Consider the following 24,919-nt stretch of genomic DNA (forward strand, 5'->3'; position numbering starts at 1 on the left):
GGGAATTCCCTTCCATTTCTAGCTTTCTTATGAGCTATTTATCATATATAGCTGTTGGGCTTTGCCAGATTCTTTTTCTACATCTGTTAAGTTGATCCTTCCCGCCTTCCAACTTTACTTCCAGGTGTGAATCCTACTTGATCAGAGTGTGTTGTTGCTTTTGTTGTCATTATTAATATTTATTATAGCACATTGGATTCTATTATTTAATATTTTGTTTAGTATTTTTGCATCAATCTTTATGTGTGTAATTGGCCTATAATTTCCTTTTCTTCTCCTATACTTTTCAGATTTTATGTGAAGAGTATACTAGTATTATAAAATTAATTGAATAGCTTTCCCACTAATTGGAGATTATGGGTTTCTTGTGGATCTTACCTGTAAAACAGTATAGACATAGCCAGTTTTAAAAGAGTTAAAAAAATTTTCAATAGATTTGCTTAGTACCTATTGGTCTATTCAAGTTTTCTTTCACAAGGGCAATTGTGAAATTTTATCTTTTTCAATTTTTGTTTTCATTTCATCAAGTTTTCAGATTCACTAACTTGTTCATGGTATTCTGTCATAATTTTAAAAAATCTGTTATTCATTTGTCTATTTTAACTTTTTTTGTTCAGAATATTGTTATTTATGTCTTCCTCCCTTTTTCTCTTAATAATCCTTTTCATTGAGTTCTAAATATTTTGAAATTTTTCTCATAATGTTCTCTTTAACTTATTTAAATTAGTTACTGAGAGAGGGACAATCCAATAAAAACATCAAGAGTCTCACTAAGGACACTCAGCATAATACACAGGCATATATGTGTACATATAGATATGTAGGTCTATGCATATATACATAAGCATGCATGCATATATATACATATACATACATATATGTGTGGATAAAATGTTTGTATACACACACTTTTCTATTCAAAAGGAATTATATATATATGATTTTGTTTATAACTTATTTAATTTACCCAGATAGTTATTATTCACTCTTCACTTTCTCCTACATCTCCAAGTCTCCATATGACATTTTCCTTCTGCATTTAGAATGGGTCTTTTGGTGACCAGTTCTCTGTGCTTTATTTGTCTGAAAATATCCTTATTTAATGTTCATTTCTGAGGACATTTTACTTGGTTATAGAATTTTTTCCAGCCCTTCAAAGCTATCATTTTATTGTCTTCTAGGTTCTTTTTTATTTCTATTTTTTCTGTTGAGAAGACAGCTGTGAATTGTATTGCTTTTTGTGTATGTGTGTAGGTAATCTGCTTTTAAGATTTTTTTCTCTTTGTCTTTGTTTTAGCAGTTTTATAATTGTTTGCCCTAGTGTGTTTCTTTTACGTTTATTCTGCTTTCAGTTCATCATTCTTTTGAATCTGGCTTATTTGAAAAATTATCAGCTGTCACCTATTCAAATGTTGCCTCTATCCCATTTTCTCTCTCCTCTATTTCTGGAACTCTAATTACCTATTTTTCAGACTACCCCACTGTAATTTCTAGTCTTTTACACTGTTTTCTCTATTTTCCATTCTTTCTTCTCTTTATCCTTTAGTTTGAATATTTTCTTGTAGTCAGTATTCTAGTTCGTTAATTTTCTCTTGAGCCGTGAGTAATCTGCCTTGAAAAAAATACGTTGAGCTGATACTGTCCTTCTTAGTTCTAGAATTTCTACTCAGCTCTTTCATACAGTTTTTAGTTCCCTGCCAAAATCTAAATTTTATTTGTAGTTCTTTGAAAATATTAAACGTTATTTTAAGTATCTACATCTAATAATATCTGTATCCTTGTGCTTCTCTTTCTATTATCTATTGTTTCTCTTTTTTAGCATGTTCCTTACTATGTTTTGTTTTCTATATTGAGTGCTGGAATTGGATATGAAAAATTGTAGAAAATTTGAGGGGCAGAATGATGCTGTTTTTCCTCCAGAAAAGATTTATTCTTGCAGGCAGATGTCCAGGGGCACTAGCGATCCCAGATTACTTTAATTCAATCCAGTTATTGAGGTGATTTGAAGCTGGCTCTTCTATTTTAGTTCATTTATTCCTAGCATGTAGCATTTTGGGATGCTACTTGAAGCTAGTGTTACTAGCCCCACATTACCACTTAATTGGTCCTGAACTTCGTTTTTGTCCTACTAACCCTTTGAATCTATGAAAAGCTCACTTCAGCTTTCAGCCTATTAGCTGATTTTTCAGAAATTAATAGATGTTACAAATAGCAGGCTTCCTATCTGTTTCGTTCTTCTCCTGAACCTTAGCCCTGTAATTATTCACAGGCTCTCTAATACCAGCTTTTCTAGTTGTTCTCAGCAGGTACATTGATTGGAATTACCAGGTTCACTATTTCAGGAAAAATACATAATTTTTTAAACTTTATAAGACATTATTCCTATTGTTTTATGTCACCCGTCATTTATGTAGGTTTACTTACATAGTTACCATTTTCTTCATTCTTCATTTCTTCGGCCGATGCTTTAGAATTTTCTTTACTGTGAGTGTATTTGTGCTAAATGCTTTCATTTTTGTCACAAAGTGTCTTTATTTTGCCTTTATTCTTGAAAAATAGTGTTGCTGAATCTAGTTTGACTATTATTTTTCAGTACAACAAAAATACCATTTTACTTACTATTAGTTTTCCATCATTGCTGTACAGAAATAACCTATAAGTTTGACTGTTGGTTATTTGGATTTTGTGAACTTACAAAATAGTGTCTTTCATAAATTCTGTAAAATTCTCAGTTATCTTTTAAAATACTGTTTTCTTTCATATTTCCTTCTGAGACTCCAATTAATTATGTTAGACCATCTACTCTATCCTTTAAACACATTACTTTTTCTTCTGTATATTCCATCTTTTCATCTCCCAGGACTGCATTCTGGATATTTTCTTCTTGTCTTATACCAGTTCTCTCTTCAGCTGTTTGTAATCACTATTTAACCTGTCCACTAAGTTCTTACTTTGGGACATTGTATTTTTCAGTTCTGAAGGTTTTGTTTTCTTCCTTTTGAATATGATCCATCAGTTTTCATAGGTTCTTCTCCCCTGCAGACCCCCCACCACCACACACACACACACACACACAAATTTGTCTTATTTGTTTAAACATAGTTGTTTTATAGTCTGTGGCTGATAATTCTGGTTTCTGACGGTTTGCAGATCTGTTTCTTTTGTCTGCTGTTTTCCCCGGTTCTTGTTTGTAGTGTTTTGTTTATTAACTTCGTTATCTTTGGCTGCCTTGTAGCCATTGTACTTAAAAAATATTACAGGAAATTCTGAGATCTAAAATAAAGTAATTTTTACTCCAGAGAAGGTGTGAATTGACTTCTGCCAGATACCTAGGGACATCTAGGGACATTAATTTTATCACCATAACAGGGCCACATTAAAGCAAGTTCAAGACTTAAGGTCCCTTGGTCTACCTCAATGATGGAAATGAATACTGAAGTAATACAAATGTGTTGGTTCATTTCTAATTAACCCTTAGTCTTAGAATGTCTTTGAGATCTCACCTTATTGTGGGAAATGTCTAGTATTAGATTCCTCATCTTGTCTGACCCTTGCTTTTTTTTCCCCCTGATCTTCTGACTCAAATGAAGTTATCAGAATGAAAGCTCAAATTTGCTGGGATTGGTTAACACCTTCAGGCCAAAAGAGGACTCTGTATTGGCTTGCCTCTTTAGGTTCCTCTGCCCTCTTCAGGCTTCGCCTGGTAATTTCTTATAATCTTTTTAGCTCTTCAATAATTTTAAGAAGATTTTTAAAAATTATTTGTCCAATATATTTATATTTGTTCAATAGAAGGACTCATCCAGTAATATAATTTGCTATAACCAAGAAAGGAGGAGGAGAAGGACAACCTTGTGAATATTGTGAATGTTTTTCCATTCTAATTTTATTTCCTTAGAGTCAGAGAATACAGGTTGTGTCAAGTCTTTGGAAGCACAGTTTAATATTTTGTATGTGCCCTTTGAAGTTTAAATAACACAGTCCTGCATTTCTTTAACCTAATGAGTTGAATCCATTTACAGTGACTATAATTACAATTATTGCTGCCATCTTTTGGCTCATCTTTTTACTTCAGTCACTGTTAAAGCCACCACCTGGATACAGGTATAACCTGACAGCATGTTGTCTTGGCTGCACACTGGGTCTCTGCTTTCTACTCTAGGACTTCATTACCACCACTGCCTGGGACATCTGCAAGAACCTCTCACCATTGTGACATGGGCAAACCAAGAAGTTCAGATGAGTTAACAACCATGAGTAACCTTTGATAAGTGAAGCATATGGGCTGGAGGATAAATAGTCCTCTCTTCTATCCCTTGGGTAGATAATCTGAAGTGCATTCTACATGGGTCCTCAGGAGACCCTAGTGGATTGAGCTCTAGTTGCCCACTATGCTGATTAACTTGATAATGCACTCTTAAGTTGGCTTTCCCTCCTTCTTTCACTGTTGCCAGTCCCTTATTCCCATCTCTTGGGGTTCTTTTCCAAAGTAAACTACCTGCATACATGACCTTGATTCAGGCTCTCTTCTTTGAGGGAAGCTAAGAAAAGACACCATGCTTTTCTTCCTGAGTTTTGTTGTCTCATTTCCTGCCATTTATTGGATAATCAATTTGCTTCTGCTGTTTTGAAAGTTACTTATTCTACTTTTATTCTTCTGGTAGTTACCCCTAAGTTACTGAACCAGGGGCATTACCTAAAGTTTATCAATATCTCAATCTTTTCCCCAAGATAAACCAATCATCTTATCTTGTTCTTAACACACTTTGACGTATATCGGTGCACCCCAGACTCCTTTCTTACTTATATCATTTAGCATTTAAATTCCATATTCATATTGATCAAGTGAGTTTATTTGTAGTAATTGCTCATTTAAACAATAATAAAGTGCTCAATGCTTTACTCATTCATGCATATCTCACTGCCTGCTACTGGATTCATAGCTCTTTTCCTGGAAGTATGACGTATAATAATTATTTCAAAGAGGATGTATGATAAACTTTTTGTAATATTTATTTCTCCTTGCATTTATAGTTTATATGGAAATAAGAGTGTAGGTTTAAATGCTTTTTCCTTCCAGACTTTGAAAATATAACTCCAGTGTCTTCTAAGTATTACTGTTGGAAGTTTAATGCCTGATTCCTACTTTTTTCAGTGAGGTCTTTTTAATTTCTTTTTTGTTATTATTTCTTCTTTTATCCCCTGGAAGCCTTTTAGAATTTTTTCTGTCTTTGATGTTAAATTTTGTTGTAATTTGTTTGAATTTGTTATCTTTATTTCAAAATGCTTATGTTCCTTAGAGATCGAACTAATTTTTCCATTAAGCTCATCTTTATTTTTTGGCACAATATATTGCCTTGGTTAGTGACATTTACCTTGAACAAAAGCCTAAGCCTTGGCTTGTATTTCTCATAGGGAATGTGAGTGTAAGTGTGTATGTGTGTGTATGCATGCATTTGTGCATGGGTACGGGGGAGGGAAGAAGAGTGGAGAGGAAAGGAGAGGAGAAGAGAGAAGAGATGTGTGTGCTTCTTAATCTGAGTTCCATTATTTCCTACTTTCCCTTTCAATGGTGTATTCTCAACTGTGTATTCTCTTCTCTCTTGGTGTATTCTCAATCCCTTGATTAGAGGCACTATTCATATCACAAAGCAAATGGCTTCATTTTTTATTTTCTTTCCTGGTCAGCAAGTAAGGAATGGGGAGCTGCTCAGGGGCCAGTTGGGCACTACCTCCTCTGGCTTCCCAATAACTAGGTCCAGGCTCTACCCTATTTTCACATGGCTGTTCCCAGTTGATCATCCCAGGAGATTCATCTCCATGAGATCAATGTAACGGACACTGTTCTGGGTCGGGGAGGCTTGTGCTCATGCAGTATGTGCGTGTGCGTGTGCGTGTGTGTGAAAACTCACCAAATGCCTTGTTGTGCAGAGCTCTAATTTCTACTCAAACTTGCAAGCCTTTCATGTTGGTCAAACTTGCAACGTTAAACAGAAGATGTGTGTTCTCTGTATTCTCATTCTGGTCCCAGTTTGGCTGACTATGATTACAACTCCAGTTTTAGGTTTGAAATCACTCTATGCTAACATCAGTTTCATAGATTTGTAAGTTTTCCTCTACATTTAATCAACAGTAGGAGAATTTTCTAAAATTTTTTGAAGTCATGGATCAGTTGTAATTTTTCCCATTGATGACTGAGCTCTCTTTGCACAGGTTCAGTGGCACAGTCATTTTTACAGTTCCGCACTACAAAGGAAAAGACTGATAATAAAAGAATTTACCTTACAGGCTTGTTGGGCAGATTAAATGAAACAGTGCACTTCAGGCATCAACTACGAGGTCTGGCATGTATTAGGCTTTGGATGAATGTTGTCTGTTTTATGTGATTTATTACCAGTTACTCTGTCTTTTTGGAATTTTAGAGAGTTTGGTGTGGTTACATATAACGTACTTTAAATTTATAATTGGATACCTTGTTACCTATTGGAAATGATTTTAAAATATATGTTCAAACTAAATATCTAGCTAGTTCCTCCGAAAAAAATTGTGATAACTATCTCCCTCCCCCACCACCCTTCCACTCCCAAAACATTCACAAAACTTATCAGTCATTCATGAAAGGGAAACACTACTTTTATGGGCACTTCCATTAAAAAAGTATTCAAGAGGATTCAAATGCATGACAAGTAAGACATTGTTTCATTTCCTTATTTTACTTCTGTCTATCTCTGGGTTTTCCCTTTAAAAATAAAAAGTGTCAAGTTCCTTTAAAAGTATGCCTTTAGGGATTAAATAATGAATATCACCTGAAGCTCATTTGGGGCCTGACTAGTGAGCATGCCTGCAATGATTACAGACAGGTGGACTTTTCATAGGCATCAGCACAGTAAGGCTGACTCTTACAAGGAGGTCTTAGGACCTAGCACAGTCACTAGAAACAAAGAGAAAGGTAATTATGTACTTGTTATTTAACCATTAGCCCTATACTGAAATTAGAGGCTTAAAGTACCCAAGGAATTATTTTTTTTCTTTTGGCTATGTGATCAAGAAAACCCTAAAGGAGGCTGCCTGCTGATGAGTGAGAACATTTTGACAGGTGATTTGTGAGTTTTGATGCTTTTGAAAAACAATGTATCTGCACGGAATCTAGATTGGCTAGTGAACTGACTGATAAACTAAGTGTGTCTTGTATCAGCTCTGTCACAAGAGACAAGTAATATGTGTTTCACCATTAAAATGGTTAACAGCTTGTGAACGGTTTTTTTTTTTAATTGAGGTAGAGTTGATGTATAATATTATATGTTTCAGGTGTACAACATAACAACTCACAACTTTTAAGTATTCTATTAATAGTCATTACAAAGTTTTGACTATATTCTGTGTGTTGTACAACATATCCTTTCAGCTTATTTATTTTATACGTTGTAGTTTGTTCTTAAAGGAGCGGTTGAGCTAAGACTGCAACCTAGTGGTGAGTTTGTTATTGAAAAAGTGGCTGCTTCACATTAGGCCATTGATGAGTGCTGTGTTTGAATTCAAAGTGAGAATGAACACACTGACAAGTGTGCTGGTGCCCTTCTTGTGTAGACCCACCTTCAAATCAGGTTGTAGGTGGGCTAGAAATGGAGAAAGGACGTCTTAAGCAGATCCCTGAAGCAATCCATTTGATGTAGCGATTTCTACCTTGTCTGAAGCTTCTGATCAGTTTCTTTGTCTCTTTAAAGATACAGTAAGACCTTGACAAGACCATGGTAGCTTCTCTTCTTACACTAGTTGGACTAATTTCTCTTATTTGCTTGCTTATTGGTTCCACTTTAGCACAGACTTTTAGCTGCTCTTATTTTTGTGAGTGAAGCAATTGAAATCATGCTATTTTTTAATCCAAATAAATTTTTCATGTTACATGATTCTAAATATCATTCTCATTATTCTTTGACTCAACAGTAATGTTCAGCTTTTTATAATTTGACGTCACTTTCATTTCTTAGAAATGCTTACTACTAATTACATCAATTACTATTTCATATTAATTTAATGTTTGTGTTAACATGGAAAAGTTTATTGACATAGTAATGCTGAGGCTTAGCACTTGTTAAGATCACTTTTCTTACACAAAGCGTAGAACATACAGGAACTATCTCTGTATGAGACTTTGAATCTTTTAATTATTTTCTACCTTAATCTCATTTTTAAAGTCTACTTAAATCTTGCTCAGTTTTCCTCATTTCTCATCAATCTTTTTAAAGCACATATTTAAAAATTAGTTTAATGATTGGTTCTTGATTTTCATTGTCAAATCATCTTTGTTCCCTAGCACTCTAATTTTGTTAGCTTGTATTAACTTTTCTTTTATATTGTTTTATTTTACTCCAGAATTTTACCTGTGACTTTTTCCCCTTTGTTTGCTCCTCCCAAATCTTCCTTTTCTGATAAAACTTGGTATTTGAGTATGAAGTCCAGTTACTCCATATGCAGTAAAATCAGTTTTGTGCTTTCCTGAGGGTTATCAAGAGTTAATACCATTAGCTTTTAAATCCTTTTTCACCAAGTCTTCTGCATTTAATTCAAATGCATTTTCAGAAAACATCTTAATTCTTTCAAATCTTTATGCTCCTAAGTTTGGAGTATGCCAGTCTATAGCATTGCCAAATGCAGATAACTCCTGATTACGAGACTTACTGCAGTAAGTTGACTCCGTGAAGCCCATGTTGGTCAGTGAAATGATGTTCTCTACATAATTCACAGGACTTTTTGTCTCCAAAATCACCCTAATGAAATGGTTTTAGATTCTCTTGTGCTCTCAAAAACAGCTTTCTACAAAGTATGAATTTGGATTTGACTTAAATGGAGTGAACCAAGAAATCAGCCACTCTGTAGTCAGTGCAGAAATCAATGCTGGAATAATGAATTTTCTGAAAGAGCTTTCTCTTTCCCACCACTCTTTTGGGATATGTGTTGGGAAATCTGTCACACAAAGATCATGGTGGCTGACATGGCACTCTAAAGGCAATTTCTACTAAAATAAAAGTTCATAGAATTTGCAACAACATGGATGGACCTGGAGGGTATTATGCTTAGGGAAATAAGTCAGACAGAGAAAGACAAATACTGTATGTTATCATTTATATGTGGAATCTAAACAATAAAACAAACTACATAATATAACAAAAAGAAAGCAGACTCACAGATATAGGGAACAAGCTAGTGGTTCCCAGTAGGGAGAGGGAAGAGGGAGGGACAAAATAGAAGTAGGGGATTAAGAGGTACAAACTACTATGTATAAAGTAAATGAGCAACAGGACATATTGTACTGCACAGGGAATATAGCCAGTATTTTATAATAATTATAAATGAAGTATCATCTATAAAAATTTTGAATCACTGGGTTGTACACCTGAAACTAATATAATATTATAAATCAACTATGCCTCAATTTAAAAAAAAAGTTCATGGGGCAAGATGCCTTTCAATAAATTAATAAGTGTAATACTGAGGGAAACAAAATAAATCCTCCCTCCCCCGTAAACTTAATTATATTTTGGAAGGAAGAGGCAAATGAATAAAACAGCATGGCAGGTCTCAAAGCTATTGATTTTCAACAGATTACTCATAGGAAGCTATGCAAAATATATGACATGAGATATTTTTGATGACCCTCAAAATCTTTTTAAAAACAATAATGTCTTTAATAATTCAGATTGATTAATTACTCCAGGAGTAATGCATTTTAAAAATGAGGGTACAGTGTATACTGGGAAGTATCATTATATAATTGAAATTTATTAACAGAAAATCATGTTTATAAATATGTATAAAAATATGATAGTGATCTGAAAGCATCTTTACAGTGTCTTTAAAAAAAATTAATCTCTGAATAATGCATTAGTTCTCATCTCCGAGAGAAATCCACAAGGTTTATTTTTCAGGTCTTAAAGAGCTATTTTATCTGGTATTCTAAATTTATCCAAAATAAATGTAAGGCATAATGTTCTATTTTATGTCCTTCTCTAACAACAGCAAAACATCTTCAGTTGGTGGTTAAGGTTACTTAAAATCTACAGTAAAAGCTCCTAGATACAGAATTGTTTAAGGGCGCATTAGAGTAAATTACAGAATTAGGACTTTAGGCAAGGGAAGACAAAGCAAACAGATTTTGTTCTGCAGAATCACAGATTTGGGTAGGGTGAGAGTGGCAGAATAAAGGGGGGGAAATAGGTGGTTTTTATTTAAATGATGGGCATAGTATACATAAATGACATCAGAAGAATTGGCATGCTCCTTTTTTTTTTTTTACTTTATAGGTTTAATAGACGATAGATGACTAGAGAGAGAACATACACACTCACTCCCCTCAAGTTTCTGACGTATTTGTGTACTTGGCCAAGGTCACACAGACCTAGTGGAAGCCAGCTGGCCACACATCCCTGCATATCTCAGTGCAGCTTCCTGTGGCTACCAGAGCCCCTCAGAGAGGGATTTACAACTGTTAACACTAGCTGTGCAAGGGAAGTCTTTGCAGATCTGGGAAGCTTAATTTTGTCCTGTACTTTTTATACCAGGGACATTACTATTTATGAAGAGCATAGGCAATATATGCCCCTTTTGGAAAAAAATTAAGACCTCTGGGTCTCTGGTCTTCAGTAGCAAGCTCATCCAGTGGGAAAAACAGAATGAATGCCCAAATATTCAGGAGTGGTGTCCTGACTTCAGCTTTCTGGGGTCTTTCTTCCTTCAATCCCACATCCCTAAGTCACTACCAGAGCAATAAATCAATGAGTATAGAGAAGTGAATAATGAATTTATAGATGATAAATCTTAGACAAGCTCAATTCTTGTGCAGATCTGAGAGAGCTGGTAAATCTTAGCACTACCTAAATGTAGCATTTATACTACTACAAAATTAAAATACATGTGGGAAAAAAGCACCATAAAATTTATTCGCTACTTATAATCAACAAGAAAATGATTCAAAATGAAGTCAGTTTTTTCCACAGTAAATTCTCTCAGTCACTTTTTTCTCCCTCCTTACTCAACTAGCATAATGTTTGGGTTGACAGTGGAAGGAAGAAGTCAGAACTGAGTTCCAGTCTCAGCATTTCTCTTTGTTCTTGTTACTCCACGTGTGGTACATGGACTTGTAAAATCGGTATCATGTGGGGACATGTTAAAAATGTTGAATCTCAGTCTTCATTCTTTATCTACTAAATTAAAATCTCCATTTTAAAAGAGCACTATGTGATTCACACCATATTAAAATTTGAAAAATGTTACTTTATATAACTTTATGTAACTAAATATCTCTCCTCCTTTGATTCTCTTTGGTCAAATGAGGTTGACCTAGATAATGTGTAGGAATTTTTTAACTGGAAGGAACCTATGATAAGGATCAGTGGCTGAGAGCATGGATTCTGGAACCAATGTGTCTGGATTTGATTCCCAACTCTGCCACCTACCATGTGACCTTGGGCAGATTATATAGCCCCTCTGTGCCCCAATTTTCTCACTTGAAAAATAGGAATTATAATAGTTTCTACTTCATGAAGTTGATGTGAATACATGTAAAGTATTCAAATTAGTGCTTGATACAGATTAAGCACTATATAAGTTTCAACTCTTATTATGAGTCAAGATTCTTGACTGACTAGCATTCTAGTTCTAGATGGAGATGCCACTGGACTGACTGGGAAGTTACTGATGAGTGTGTTCTATCAGTTTGAGTGTGAAGAACTGAGGAAAGCTTTGTGGAGGAAATGGGAATTTAGAATAGTTTTATGGGATTACTAAATTGGGGAATGATTAGAAACAAAAGTGTTAACAGCATTCCAGGTAAAACAGGCTTCAAGCAGTAGTAGACATTTGGAGGATGGAGGAAAGCAGGGATCAGGTCTGTTAGGTACCAGGAACTTTGAGGAAGGCGTGGGGCAACTAGAGCAGAGGCTTGTTGGGCAGTTGAGGGGCTAAAACTGGATCCTCTTAATTCCAGACTAAATATTAGCTTTAACTGTGAGGAATAATTATTTTATATATATAATTATTAATATAATTTTATATATAATTATTTTATATATTATTTATATATACACATATATACATTTGTGCTGGAAAACAGAATAAAGTGATATAGGAAAACATTAATAGACAGGATGTCTCAGTAGAAGAGTGAGCAAAAGGAGTAAGAAGCAAGATTTGATTATTAGACATGAAGGCTACGTAAAGGAGGAGGTAATTATAGCTCCAGGATTTTAAATCTGAAAGACCAGGAATGTGATGGTGCTTTTAGCAAAAATGGGAATATTGGAAGCATAGCTGCTTTGAGGAAAAGATACATCTGTTCTCGAAGTGTTGGGTGCATGCAGGTGATGGGAATACGTCCAATAAATGACTTGACAGATGCCGTAGAAAGAGCACCATTCAGAAAAGAGCCAGTCATACTTTCACCTTTTCCTCCTGCATTACTGAACACTTCACTAGCATCAATATAAAACCAAAGTTTATAACTCAATAAAAAAATGTTTAAAAAAAAATAAAACCAAAGTAAAATTTTCAAATCCCTGAAGGGTGACATCTTTGTTTTCTTTACATATTTCAAATTCTCAGGATCTGTCTACTAAGCATTTTCAACGTGAGTTTAAGTTAAATGAGTTGCAGTAATAGTTTTTTTATGAGTCAACAAAAGAAAGTGAAAGAAAATGAGTCTCAGATCCATTATTCCGTCATTCTGCTCAACATTTACACTGAGGCTCAAAGAAATTAAGAACAAATGAAATATGTACCTTTGGGGCTTCTCTAACTATTCCTAGACCTAGAAGACAAAGATCTGAATCTTTTTGTCCGGGAAATAGCCCAGCACCATTCAGTGGCCATAAGACTATTAGCCATCATCAATAATGTTTTCCAGACTCTCTTGCCTTTAATGAAATAGGAGCAGAAAAATTGATTGGGAGGTGGTATGTGTGTTACCATAATACTGATCATTGGGTAAAAAGTGCATTTGTGAGCAAATCTAGTACTGCCTAGCAACTGTCTCTAGGCAAAGGGTGGCTGGGAGCCAGCCACAGCTGCTGCCTTTCAGGAGCCATCAGCCTATTTCTACACACTTCATAGGATCTCTGTTTTGGACTATTTGGATTCCAGTTTTAAGGTAGAGTTTTCCTTAGCAATTCTTAATACTAAATATCTTGCTTTTTAATGACTGACACAATAACCCTAATATCACTAATTTTATCTATCTCTGAATATAATACAAATGTATAGATTTTTGACTACAATAGAATATGTCTGAAGTCAGGAGCTTTAGTGATTTTAAACAGCATTCATGTCTGTTCCTTGTAGGCCTGCCTCATTCTTGAGTGGTCTAGGACTGTACCCCTATTTACACCCACTTCTGAGAGCACAAGATGTGCTATTAAATATACCCCAGAAACTTTCAACTTTTAACTCTCCTGAAAAACCCATCCCTGGCCTTCTTGTGTAGTCACTATTTCTACTTTCAAGACTGATCATGATTTGTTTTCTTGCTTCTGGCCCTTTCTACAGGATAGAGCTCAGAAAATAGAAGTGAAGCAGGAGTTTCCAGAGGACTAGGGGTTTTGCGAGAACTTGATGAGGGACAGAGAGGCCATGTTAGTGGAGAAGCCTCTCCAGGGAGAAGAGTGCTCAGAAAACTTAAGGAATGTAGTCAATACTGTAGCGTCACACTGGTTGAGTACTTCCTGATATTCCTGTCCAAGCTACTTGTTCCCAGAGTCCCCCAATACTTCCCAAAATATTCACAGCATCCAGTCAACCATCCATTCATTCTTGGATCCCTGTGGCTGCTTACAAGTCTCACCCTCTTTCCTTGCTTGTTTTCTTACTGCTGTCCAGTCTCTTAATTCAATTCTGCAGGATCCTCTGAAAGCATATTCCTTTGCAAAGCCACTTCCCTTGACTTGTTTACAGAATATTCCATCACATCTTTATTTTGTTGAAACCCCAAGAACCTTATTCATTTCAGTCTCCTCAGCTTTTTGTCCGTAACTAGAACCTCATAAGCCAGAGCCAGCAGACAGGCTGCCACCTATGTTAGCCACCTTGACCACTTCCAGACTTTTTTTTTTTTTTATTTTCATGAGAACGTTTTCGTCATTTGGGAGACAAGATAGCATTTAAGATCATGGGATTTGGATTTAGACACATCTTTTGGTGCTGTAGCAAAAATTTAATTAGACGTGTAATTCAGATGGTGGAGAGGTAGTCAGGGGGCAAGGCCTGAGGAGTGACATTTAAAATAAGAACATCAGAAGTAGGATTTAGGCAAGGGAGCAAGGGATGGAGAGGGCATGTCAGAGACTGCAGAGGGCCTTATGAGAGGGAGAGGGTGTCACAGAGCATGGTAAGAGGTGTAGGCTGGGGACAGAATGTGTGGGACCTGAATATGAAAGCCAGGTGAAGGAGTTTTAATTGCATCATAAATGCAATGAGAAGCAGTGCTTTTAAGCAAGGGCGTAACATGACTTATGCATTTAAAAGATCTCTCTGAGAAAAGCATTTGGAACCCAGTGCTTACTTAGCAATTGAAGTTATATTCACCTAGGCCTTGCTCTCCAATATTTATTGAGTGTTGTCCCCACCAGGTCATAGCTTGTCTCTGTATCCCAAACTCCTGCTACCTCCCTTTGACTAGCTCAGCCACCACTTCTACATCAGAGCTCCTGACATGACATGGGCAACTCCAGAGGACACTGGGCAGCTCCTCTAGACAAGGGGCCACCCTATGGGAGGACTCTTCTATGGTAGTAAACTTCTCTGACCACAGCTTCTGTCTTTCGAGTTCCTACCACACCTACACATGTCTAGGCCTCCAGAGCAGAAGATGCAGCTGGAGAGAGAGGCAGGAGCCAGGCTGCGGAGGGCAGCTTTGAGCCTGAGGAACTTGAAGTTTATCCTGTAAGAATAGGAAAGCAGCACTGATCGTGGCACTTGCTGTTGCCTGTGCTTGAAACGCCCACATTGCCTGGGGTCACCTTCAAGCTCCTAGTCATCCTTTAAGCCTAGCTTGGCTCTCACCTCTTCTAGGAAGTCTTCCTCGGCATCAGAAGGCACTTAATCACTTTACATATTGTGTGTAGCGCTTAGTGTTCTTATGCTGGTAATCACATGATCACATGCTTATTTTTGGTCTCCCCGTAAGTCTGAACTCCTTGAGGGCAAGAACACGTATTCTTACTGTGTCCTCGGTACCTGGCGTAAAGGATACCATCAACATGTGATTTCGTCAAGTTTTCTGAGTTCTCAGTTCCACTGAAAAGTAGAATACCTAATAAATGATTGGCAAATTGAAAGTAAAAGATGGGCCATTGCCTTATGCAATCATCTAAAACTGCATTACTCTGCTAAAGTTTATCCAGATACCTTTGCTCTAAAAACTGGCATCAGATTCTAAGAAAACTTGGTATTTTTATTAATTTTAATTTTTTGATTCAAATATCAATATATATGTAAAAGGAATACATAGAAGTCTCATTCCTACCTGTGCCTTTTCACCCTTTTTCCTCTTGCTGCTATTGATTACCATTTTATTAGTTTATTTTTTGTCCTTTCAGTGTTTCTTTATGCAAATACAAGCAAGCATCAATGTATTCTTACATAAAAGATGGCCTAAAATGTACATTTATTCTTTGCTTTTTTTTAAGCATGAAAATTTATCCTAGAGATGCCTCCACGTTAGTAGTTGACAGAGATCTTCTTTAATCTTTCTTGTAGGTGCATAGCTTTTGATTGTATGGATTTACCGTGATTTATTCAACCAGTCCCCTAATGCTGGATGCTGTGTTCCAATCCTTTTCTTTTACAAACAATCCTGCAAAGGATAACCTTGAACAACTGTCATTTCATGTTAGCACAGATATATAGATAGGCACATATATTATATGTATGTTATATATGATATCTGTGTCTAATTCACTATATATACATACATATACACTTATATGTATGAGATTCCTAGAAATTAGATTATTATTACATTATGAGTAAATGCATCTGAAATTTTGGTAGTTATTTCCAAAAATTCCTTCCTGATGATTATTCCATCTTCTACTCTTACCAGCAATGTTTGAAAGTGTCCATTTTCCCATAGCTTCTCCAACAGTTTGTCATAGGACTTTTGGATTTTGCCAATCCAGTAGTTGAAGAATTATATCTCAGTATAATATTAATTTGCATTTTTACTAGTGAAGTTAGCACCATCTCATGTGTTTAGTGGCTATTTGTTATTGGGTTTTTTCCTATAACCTGTCCATTATCTTTGGCTTATTTTTCTATACAGTTAGTCTTTTTCTCCTCTATTTCTAGAAGTTTTTATGTATATTGGGAATGTAAGCAGTCTGTGCTGTGAGTTGCAAATGTCTTATTTTATCTTATTTGTTTTCACTCTGCCAATGGCATATTTCTGACATGCCGAAGTGTTTGTGTTTACTTTTAACTATTAGCCTTTCCAAAATTTGAGTCATAGTTAGAACGTTTATAATAAAATACCTTCCCAAGTTTACAATAAAAACCACTTATGTTGTTTTCTAACACTTCTATAGTTTTGTTTTATTACATTTAAATCTTTGATCCATCTGGACCTATCTGTTTAATCTGATAATAACGTCAGTATGGAATTTGCTTTATTTTTTTCCAACTTGCTACCCAGTTTCCCCACTACTACTTATCAAAAAGTCTATCTTTAGTGTTTGACTTGGCTACAGTCTTCATTGTGCACTGAATTCCCGTATGTATTCAAGCCTACCTCTGGACTTTTTATTCTGTTTGATGAGTCTCTCTTTTCATGAGCCAATCCTACACTTTGAATTATTGCTGCATTAAAGCATGTTTGCATATCTGGTAGGAGTAGTACCCGTACTGCTCTTTGTCAAAATGTTCCAGGTGTTTCTTCTTTGCTCACTTATTTTTCTCATGTGAACTTTAAAATTTGTTTATCTAATTCTAATAAATAACCTGTATTTTTATTATGATTATTCCTTAATAATTTAGTAACATACTGCTTTATGATACTGAGTCTTCCTATTAAAGAATACAGTATATCTTTACATTTATCCAAGTTAACTTAAAAAAAATTTTACTGTGATATAATTGACATGTAACACTATATTAGTTTCAGGTGTACAGCATAATGATTCAGTATATGTCTATACTGTGAAATGATCATCACAATAAATCTAGTTAATATCTATCACTGCACATAGTTACACTTTTTTTTTAGTGATGAGAACTTTCTTAGCAACTTTCAAATATACAAAACAGTATTAAGTATAGTTGCCATGCTGTATATTACATCCCCAAGGCTTATTTTATAACTGGAAGTTTGCATCTTTGACCTCCTTCACCCATTTGCCCCTAACCCCAACTCCCTACCTCTGGCAATCACCAGTCTGTTCTCTGTGTCTGTAAGTTCAGTTTTGTTTTTCTTTAGGCTCCATATTTAAGTAAAATCATACAATATTTGTCTTTCTCTGAGTTATTTCACACAGCATAATGCCCTCAAGGCCCAAATGGCAAGATTTCCTCCTTTTACACTGAATTATATGAATGTGAATTTGAATATAAATATAAATATAAATATGCCACAATTTCTTTATCCATTCATCCATTGATGGACACTTCGGTTGTTTCCATATCTTGGCTCTTGTGAATAATGCTGCTATGAACATGGGGATATCTTTTCGAGTTAGTGCTTTTGTTTCCTTTGGAAAAATACCCAGAAGTGGAATTGCTGGATGGGAAGGTAGTTCTAGTTTTAATTTTTTGAGGAATCTCCGTACTGTTTTCCATAGTGGCTACATCAGTTTACATTCCCACCAGCAGTACATAAGCGTTCTTTTTTCTTTACATCCTCACAAGTTAACTTTTATATTCTTTGTATTAGAAAGATTCTCCTTTAGGTTCTGGATATTTATTATTAAGTCCTGAATATTTTGTCTTTTGTTGTTATTGAAATGGGGTCTGTTTATCCCACTACTTTGTTACTGTTTTGTATGTTAATTGATTAATTTCTGCATATTAATAATTTGATATCCTATTACCTTGATGAATTCTCTTATTAGTATCAGTTTCATTTGCTATCTTTTGGATTTTTCAGATGTGCAGTCAAACCGTCAGAAAATACAGATATAATTCAATTTTTCTTTTCAGTTTTTATCCCTTTAATTTTCTATAGTTTTGGAGATACTGGGCAATCATTTAGACACTGGGAAGTAGTAGTGGTCATTTTGGACATCTTTGTCCAGTTCCTAAATTTAAGAAGAATATCTTCATTGCTTCTCCACTAGGAAATACGCTAGCCTTAAGGCTAAGATAAAGTATGTATACTCATAAAGGACGTTTTTATCAACTCTTATTTTGAGTGTATTTTTTTAAAAAATCAAGAGCAGATTTGATTTTTATCAAATTCCTTTTCAATGACTATATATATAAACACAGTTTTTTTCATAGATTTATTGATATGCTGAAATACATGAATTAATTTTGTACATTGAACTATTCTTAGATTCTTGCATAGGTGTTGGGGAGGAACCCCATTTGATTATGACACATTATTCTCTGTGCTGTTTGTTAATATTTTATTGTCTTTTTGAATTGAAATTCATAAGTAAAATTGATCATCTTTTTGCAGTCTATCAGGTTTTAGTATCAGTGTTGTAATTTATAAAATAATTTGGAAGTTGTACTTTTTCTAGGCACTGGGACAGCTTAAATAGCCTTAGAATTACCTGCTTTCCAAAGATTCCTCTGTGAGGCTAGATAATGGTACTTTTTGGGGGGTGGAGAAGATATTTGCAACATATATAAGCAACAGCTAAATCAGTTTGTAACCACTTCTTTAAGGATTTCTCTTAATTCTAATACACAACTTTAGTATTATCTTACAGTTTTTAACCTCGATACTCTTAACTATGCTTAGGCTACTACAACCTAATTTATCAATTTCATTTGTCTTTAGAGTGCCTCTTGTCTACATCATAGGGCTCAGTTTTTCTTTACAATAAAAGTGTATCATGCACACAAATGCATAAGTCACATTTTCTTATGTTCCATTAGCCAAAGCAAGTTTCATGGCTGAGTCCAGATTCAAAGGGTGGAGAAGTTAACTCTAGTCTTAGGGAGAAGTTGCAAAATACCATGGCCATTTGGTTAGAGAATGTATCCACTCCAGGCAGTGAGGTGGACTGCCTGTGTAAAAGCTAACTGGGGAGTGGAGAAGAGATAGATGCCTGTAGGCAGATCTCCCCCCAAGGACATTACACAATAGAGAGACTGTTTTCCGAGGCTTAAGAATCCATGTGTCAGCTGAAAAAAGAAAAAAAGCACAATGTGAGAGCTCTAAGTTCAGTTTTGTTTGGGGCTTACTGAGGACTACAGCCCGGGAGACAGCCTTTCAGATAGCTCTGAGGAACTCCTCCAAAGAGGTAGTGGGAGAGCTCAGTATATACATGATCTTAGTGTAAGGGATACATGCAATCCAGCACACTTCTCAGTAGAAGGTTGCTGCCAGTGATGAGGAGCCATGAATAATTGTAGTGCTTTTCTAGGCATGTGAAGATGCAAGAAATTGAGTTCATAAAATTTTCCCCTGAAAATAATCTATCTGAAGGCCTGTTCTGCCAGTTTTTCCCCCAGCACACAATACTTCATTCCTGATCTCCACCCTGAACTCCTTTCAGGGTGTGTTAAAGGTCAGTGACTGCAGTGAAGAGTGACTTCATTCTTAAAGAACCAGATGGTATGCGACATTCTTTAGCTGGCACATGCATGTATTAGAAGAGAAAGCCAGCATTTGAACGTGTGCTCCCCAGAGGATATTGATGGCCATTCAATGTTAACCACAGAAGCAGCGATATCCAACATAGAGGATTTCAACTTTCCTCGGTCAAGGAAGGAGACATTTTTCTGGCCTTTCTTCTCACCCTAAGCTGATAAAGTTGATAGAGCCATAGCTTTAGCCTAAAGTTAAGAAAGAGTAGGAGAAAAACTAACAATCAGAATGACGTAGTTATGATGCTTGGAAATTGCTGAAAGACTGCAGAATCTGGCCAAGAGATTTAAAGGAGCCTCTCCACAACAGAAAAGGGGAATTTAACATAGCACAGAGTAGAGACTGAAAAAAATAAATAAGTAGCAGAGTTGGAAGATGCAGGAGAGAAGGGGGCATAACTAACGGAGCAAGGTCCTTGAGGAACTTGAAAGGATTGGAGTCAATAGAGCCTGGACTTGAAGAGGAAACAAATCTCACCCTTTGAGAATGGAGGAAAAGATGTTAGGAATGGGTTTGAAAGAGGTGATTGTACACAGAGAAGTCTGGAGAGCTGATAACCTCAATTTTTTTAACAAAGTAGAAAGTGAGGATGTCTGCTGAGAACAAGGACTGTTTTAACAGTGAGGACAGTTTAGAATGTTCATTGAAATACTTAAGTTGAATTTGACCTAAGGTAGAGATATAAAAATAAATTACTTTTTTCTGTACTAGCAACAAGTTATAAAAGAGAAAAAATAACAATGGACTATCTAAAAAACATTATACAAAGACATTAAACAACATCTGTTTTTAGATAGAAAGATTTAATATCATAAAAACATGAATTCTTCCAAAATTAAGCAAATGTAATAAATTCTAATTTAAATTTGAATAAGATGGGGGGTTGGATAATATGATCTTAAAGATTCTATGGAATTAGAAATGTAAGTGAGAAGACTGGTAAAGCCTAGTGGCGTGTGCATGACTGAAGCATATCACGACCTCCTTATTGGCTTTGGTTTTGGCTTAAAAAGAGACAAGTCAGAGAAGAGACTAGAGAGCTCAGAAACAGGTCCCAGTACATGCGGGTATTTGGTATATAACAAAAGTGGTATTTCAGTTGAAAGGGAAAAGACAGGTTATTTTTAAAATGGTGCTGACCCAGCAACCTATTCATCTGGAAAAAAAGTATATCAGGTAGTTTCCAGATAGCCTAAAGGGAAGAAAGAATAGGTCTCATATACACACAGATATCCCTCAAGTTGTTGATTAATCGAGACAGGACCAAGAAGCTGTGGAGGAAAAGACACCCATTTTAAGTTTTAACTCGTTTATAAGAGATCAAATGTAAACCAGAAGGAAATGAATGTTGTGCTTCAATAAAAATTTTACTTTGGAAAAGGAGATTATAACTCAGGGAAAATTATTTGAAATACATGATAGAGAAGCTGTAAACCATGCAAAAGTGCTCACTAATGGATAAAAACATAAATAACCAAAAAGAAAAATGGGCAAATGAGATACAGAGAAGGCAAATCCAAGTTGCCAATAAACGTGAACTCATGCTCCACCTTGCTGGGAGTCAGGGAAGTAAAGTAACAATGACACATCCTCTCAAAGCCATTAGATGAGCAAAAGCTGAGAGAGAAAATATCTACTGCTGAGGAATTTGGGGGAGAAGGGTGCTCTTGTGCATGTGGAAATGGTCATTGTTTCAGTCTTTTTGAAAAGAAATATGGTTTTAACCATTGAAATTAATAATACATTTGCCTATCGCATGCTTAGGAATCTCTCCCATGGGAATAAAATCACTACTAGGTAAGGTGTACACACAGTTATGTTTATTGAACATTGTGCTAGTTGAAGACTGGAAACAAAGTGAATGCCCCTCAGTAGGTGACTCAGTGTGGCGCACCCATGTCAGGTACTGCACAGCCACTGGAAGGAATAAATTAGGTTCTTATGAAGCCCTCTGGATCCTCACAACCTGGTGAAGTAGGTGGTAACAACGTGATAGGAAAGGGACTAAAACGTAGAGTTTTTAAAAAGTTACCCAAGGCCTCACAGAACTGTATTTAAAATCACTCTATTTTCTCCTTATGCTGCTGACTTGCAGAGTCTCATAATACTCCTCAGTATGAAAATCTTAACGTATAGAGTTTTATATAATAAGATCACATTATTATCAAAACAAATGACCCCCCTAAACTTTGTACACACAAACACACACCCTGATAGCATGCTGTTTATCTAGAATATGTTTCAATACCAGAAAGGTATGGAGGGCTACAGGTGAGGTAACATTATTCCTTATGGAAGAAGTAAATATACTATTCATGGTAAAAAAAAATATGTAGCTATAATCTCATACAGCTGTTTATGAAAGAATGATTATCTGAGGGGAAGAGTGTATTCTATGAGATTTTTATTTTTACTTTGGTTTTTAATTTTTAGTTGCATAATTTTTTAAAATGAGTATGCATGATTAAGGGAAGGGTATGCTATATCCATTGTGGGAAAAAAAATCGAAGTTAATGGGGACATAATAATGATAATTCTGTACGACCATCTCAAGATTATTTCCCATTGTCTCTAGAACTTAAAAAATTAATACTAACAAGAGGAGGTACAGTGATGATATACAAGAATTAATATGTAAGACTCTAAACATCAGGTCATGAAAGAATATTTTAGTGGAAGTTAAATTTAATCTGTATTTTATTATGTGCACAGATCCTTCAAACAAGCAGTTTCATTTAAAAATGTGGTGACATACTCTTTCTTAATTCATTTGATGCAAATTAAAGTGTGTTTCACTTATGGAGCAGGAACCAGTAAGAATTTTTCACATTCCTATATAAATATTTATATGTTTTAAATGAATTTTACTATACACAAGCTATAAATGCATTATTTTTAAGGTTATTGATTACATTATAAATTCCTATGGGGATCCACAGTCTTATGTTACCACTAAAGAAGTTTATCTTTTTTGATTCCATTCTCCACGGCTAACATCATCTCCAGCATTACGCAGACACCGAGGGGTGGAGAGGAAGGGTGGACCCAGGCCCCGAAGTTCCCGCTGAACAAGGGAAAGTGTGCAAGAGGCTGATCTAAAAGAGTGATGAAACCTAGCAGGGAGTATGATCACTGGGCAGAAGCCTCAGCAAGCTGGGGAGATGCTCGTGTCTGGAGACACGTGTGGGCGGAGAATCTTACATTCACATGTGGAGGGCAGGCTGCAGGAGAAGGGCCGTCTTCAGCGGAGGACCTGGTTTCCCTTTGGGCCTGGAGGCAGAGCGACTTCTATGACAAGATGAGGACGTAGGAGGTGGCTGAGACGGGGATTAGGATTCCAAAGGCTGCAGTGGAAGGGCTGAGATGAAGGGTAACAGCAGGATTCACCAGGCTGAGAAAACAGAACTGGCTGGAGGGAACTAGAGGAGGTGGGTGGTCTTAGCTGGGATGGAGTACTTGCCTCTCCTCATGAGAGTTATAATTAGCAGTGATTGGCCTCCACCCAATCTGGTACCAATTCTATTGGTGGTGTAACTGCCATAAGGGCCCCAGCCAGTCTGACTTGTCTCAGAACGTGTTCATATGGGCCTGGGGACAGTGGTGGAGCTGAAGGGCAGGACCTCCAAGGAGGATCATGGGAGTTCTGGGTTGATGAATGTGCTATGCTGAGCTTTTGTGTTCTCACTCTCCATACAAGTCACTATTAACAATGGTATTTTTGTAAGTATAAAATATTCACTCTTTGGTCATGAGCTAAACTATTTGGACTCAGTTTCTGGAGACCTTTGGGGTTTTTTCATCACTTTGTGAGGCAAAACTGCTGGAATGTTGGAGTTCTGTCATATTTGGCTGTGAGCAGGACTCATTTCTTTGAGCTCCCTTTGTATTGTGAAGCTTGGTGTTCGAGTTCTCTTGTCCCTAAGGTCCTTGGCTGAGGACAACTTTGTAACCACATTCTTCTAGCCAATGTGACGTAAAGTAATAGGGCTTGCCAGTAACATTCAATATCTCAGACTGAGAAATCACTCTAAGAAAAAAAGCTGAATTCAGTAGCTCACAAAACCAGACTTTTGCAGTACATGGGAGGGGAAAATAGCAAGGTAACCAGTGAAGAAAGGTGGAAACGTTCAAGTTGCAGCAGTCCAGTCTTGAGAGCCATCGTTGGCCCCTTCTTTTTTTTTAACTTTTTTGGGGGGGGGGTATAGTCAGTTTACGATGTTGTGTCAGTTTCTGGTGTGCAGCACAATGTTTCAGTCGTATGTACACATACATATATTTTCTTGGCCCATTCTGTTCTTGAACTTCAAACTGCTGTCATTATCTGAAAACATTAAGGTATTATAAACTGAAATTTGCCATTGCCAAGCCAGGACTAATGCATGAGTTTAGAATTTCATTGCAAATAAGACTTTACTGAACACTTTCTGTTAATGTTTCAGTTTAGAGGTGAGACACTTTAGATCCAGGCAGTTACTCTGACAGTGGAGGTTCATTTTCAAAGTTATGAACATTTTAAGGAAGATCATCAGGACCTAGTTGACCTTTTCATGGATCTAGTTTTGATTTGATCTTCAATCTCAGGTTACTTTGATTTTTTTGGTCTCTGTTTCTTAAATTAAGTTGCTTTGCAAACAATTACACGTTCAAAGCCTCAATATGGTTGTTCACCAGTTGCCCTTGGACGTTGCTCTATTATTCCCATCTCTACTCCAATTTTTCCTACCTGTCTTGATGGCACTAGTCCTAGAAGGTTTTTTGTTTTTGTTTTTTTTAAGCCATGGTCATAGGTATTTCAGTCCATATTTCTCTTTGGGGATCCCCACCTCAAAATGCCAAACCCCAAATATAGTTCCTTGACCTTTTATTTTGGATTCTGTGAGAATTAAATAGCTTACCATATCCTGTACTTGAAAAGGTATACTTTGAAATTTGTTTTCTCCCATTATATTTACAAAATATTAAATGAAAACTTGTATGTGACTCACGGAATGGGAAACAAACTGGAATCTTAGGATATACTTCTTTCTCATTTAACGCAAGTGTGACTAGACTTTTGTGTTTGACCTTCACTGACTAGGTAGTGACATTAAGACAAAATGTCTTATGTAACTAGCTCTCTTC

The 24,919-nt window shown here is 36.0% G+C and overlaps 1 protein-coding gene across 4 annotated transcripts in view; it reads left to right on the top strand.

Moving 5' to 3' along the window:
- The window catches only part of C5H2orf88 (chromosome 5 C2orf88 homolog), a 61,598-nt gene that overhangs the window by 1,480 nt on the left and 35,199 nt on the right, over window positions 1-24,919 (top strand). For 3 of the 4 annotated variants that reach the window (XM_072961312.1, XM_072961310.1, XM_072961311.1), the window contains exon 1: window positions 13,048-13,141. The exons of the other annotated variant lie outside the window; for it this stretch is intronic. The gene's annotated coding sequence lies outside the window, so the exon portion shown is untranslated. Of the gene's footprint in view, window positions 1-13,047; window positions 13,142-24,919 lie in introns of those variants that run through there. 4 annotated transcript variants of the gene reach the window in all.

This window comes from Vicugna pacos, chromosome 5, assembly GCF_048564905.1.
Source record: "Vicugna pacos chromosome 5, VicPac4, whole genome shotgun sequence".
NCBI classification, from domain to species: Eukaryota; Metazoa; Chordata; class Mammalia; order Artiodactyla; family Camelidae; genus Vicugna; species Vicugna pacos.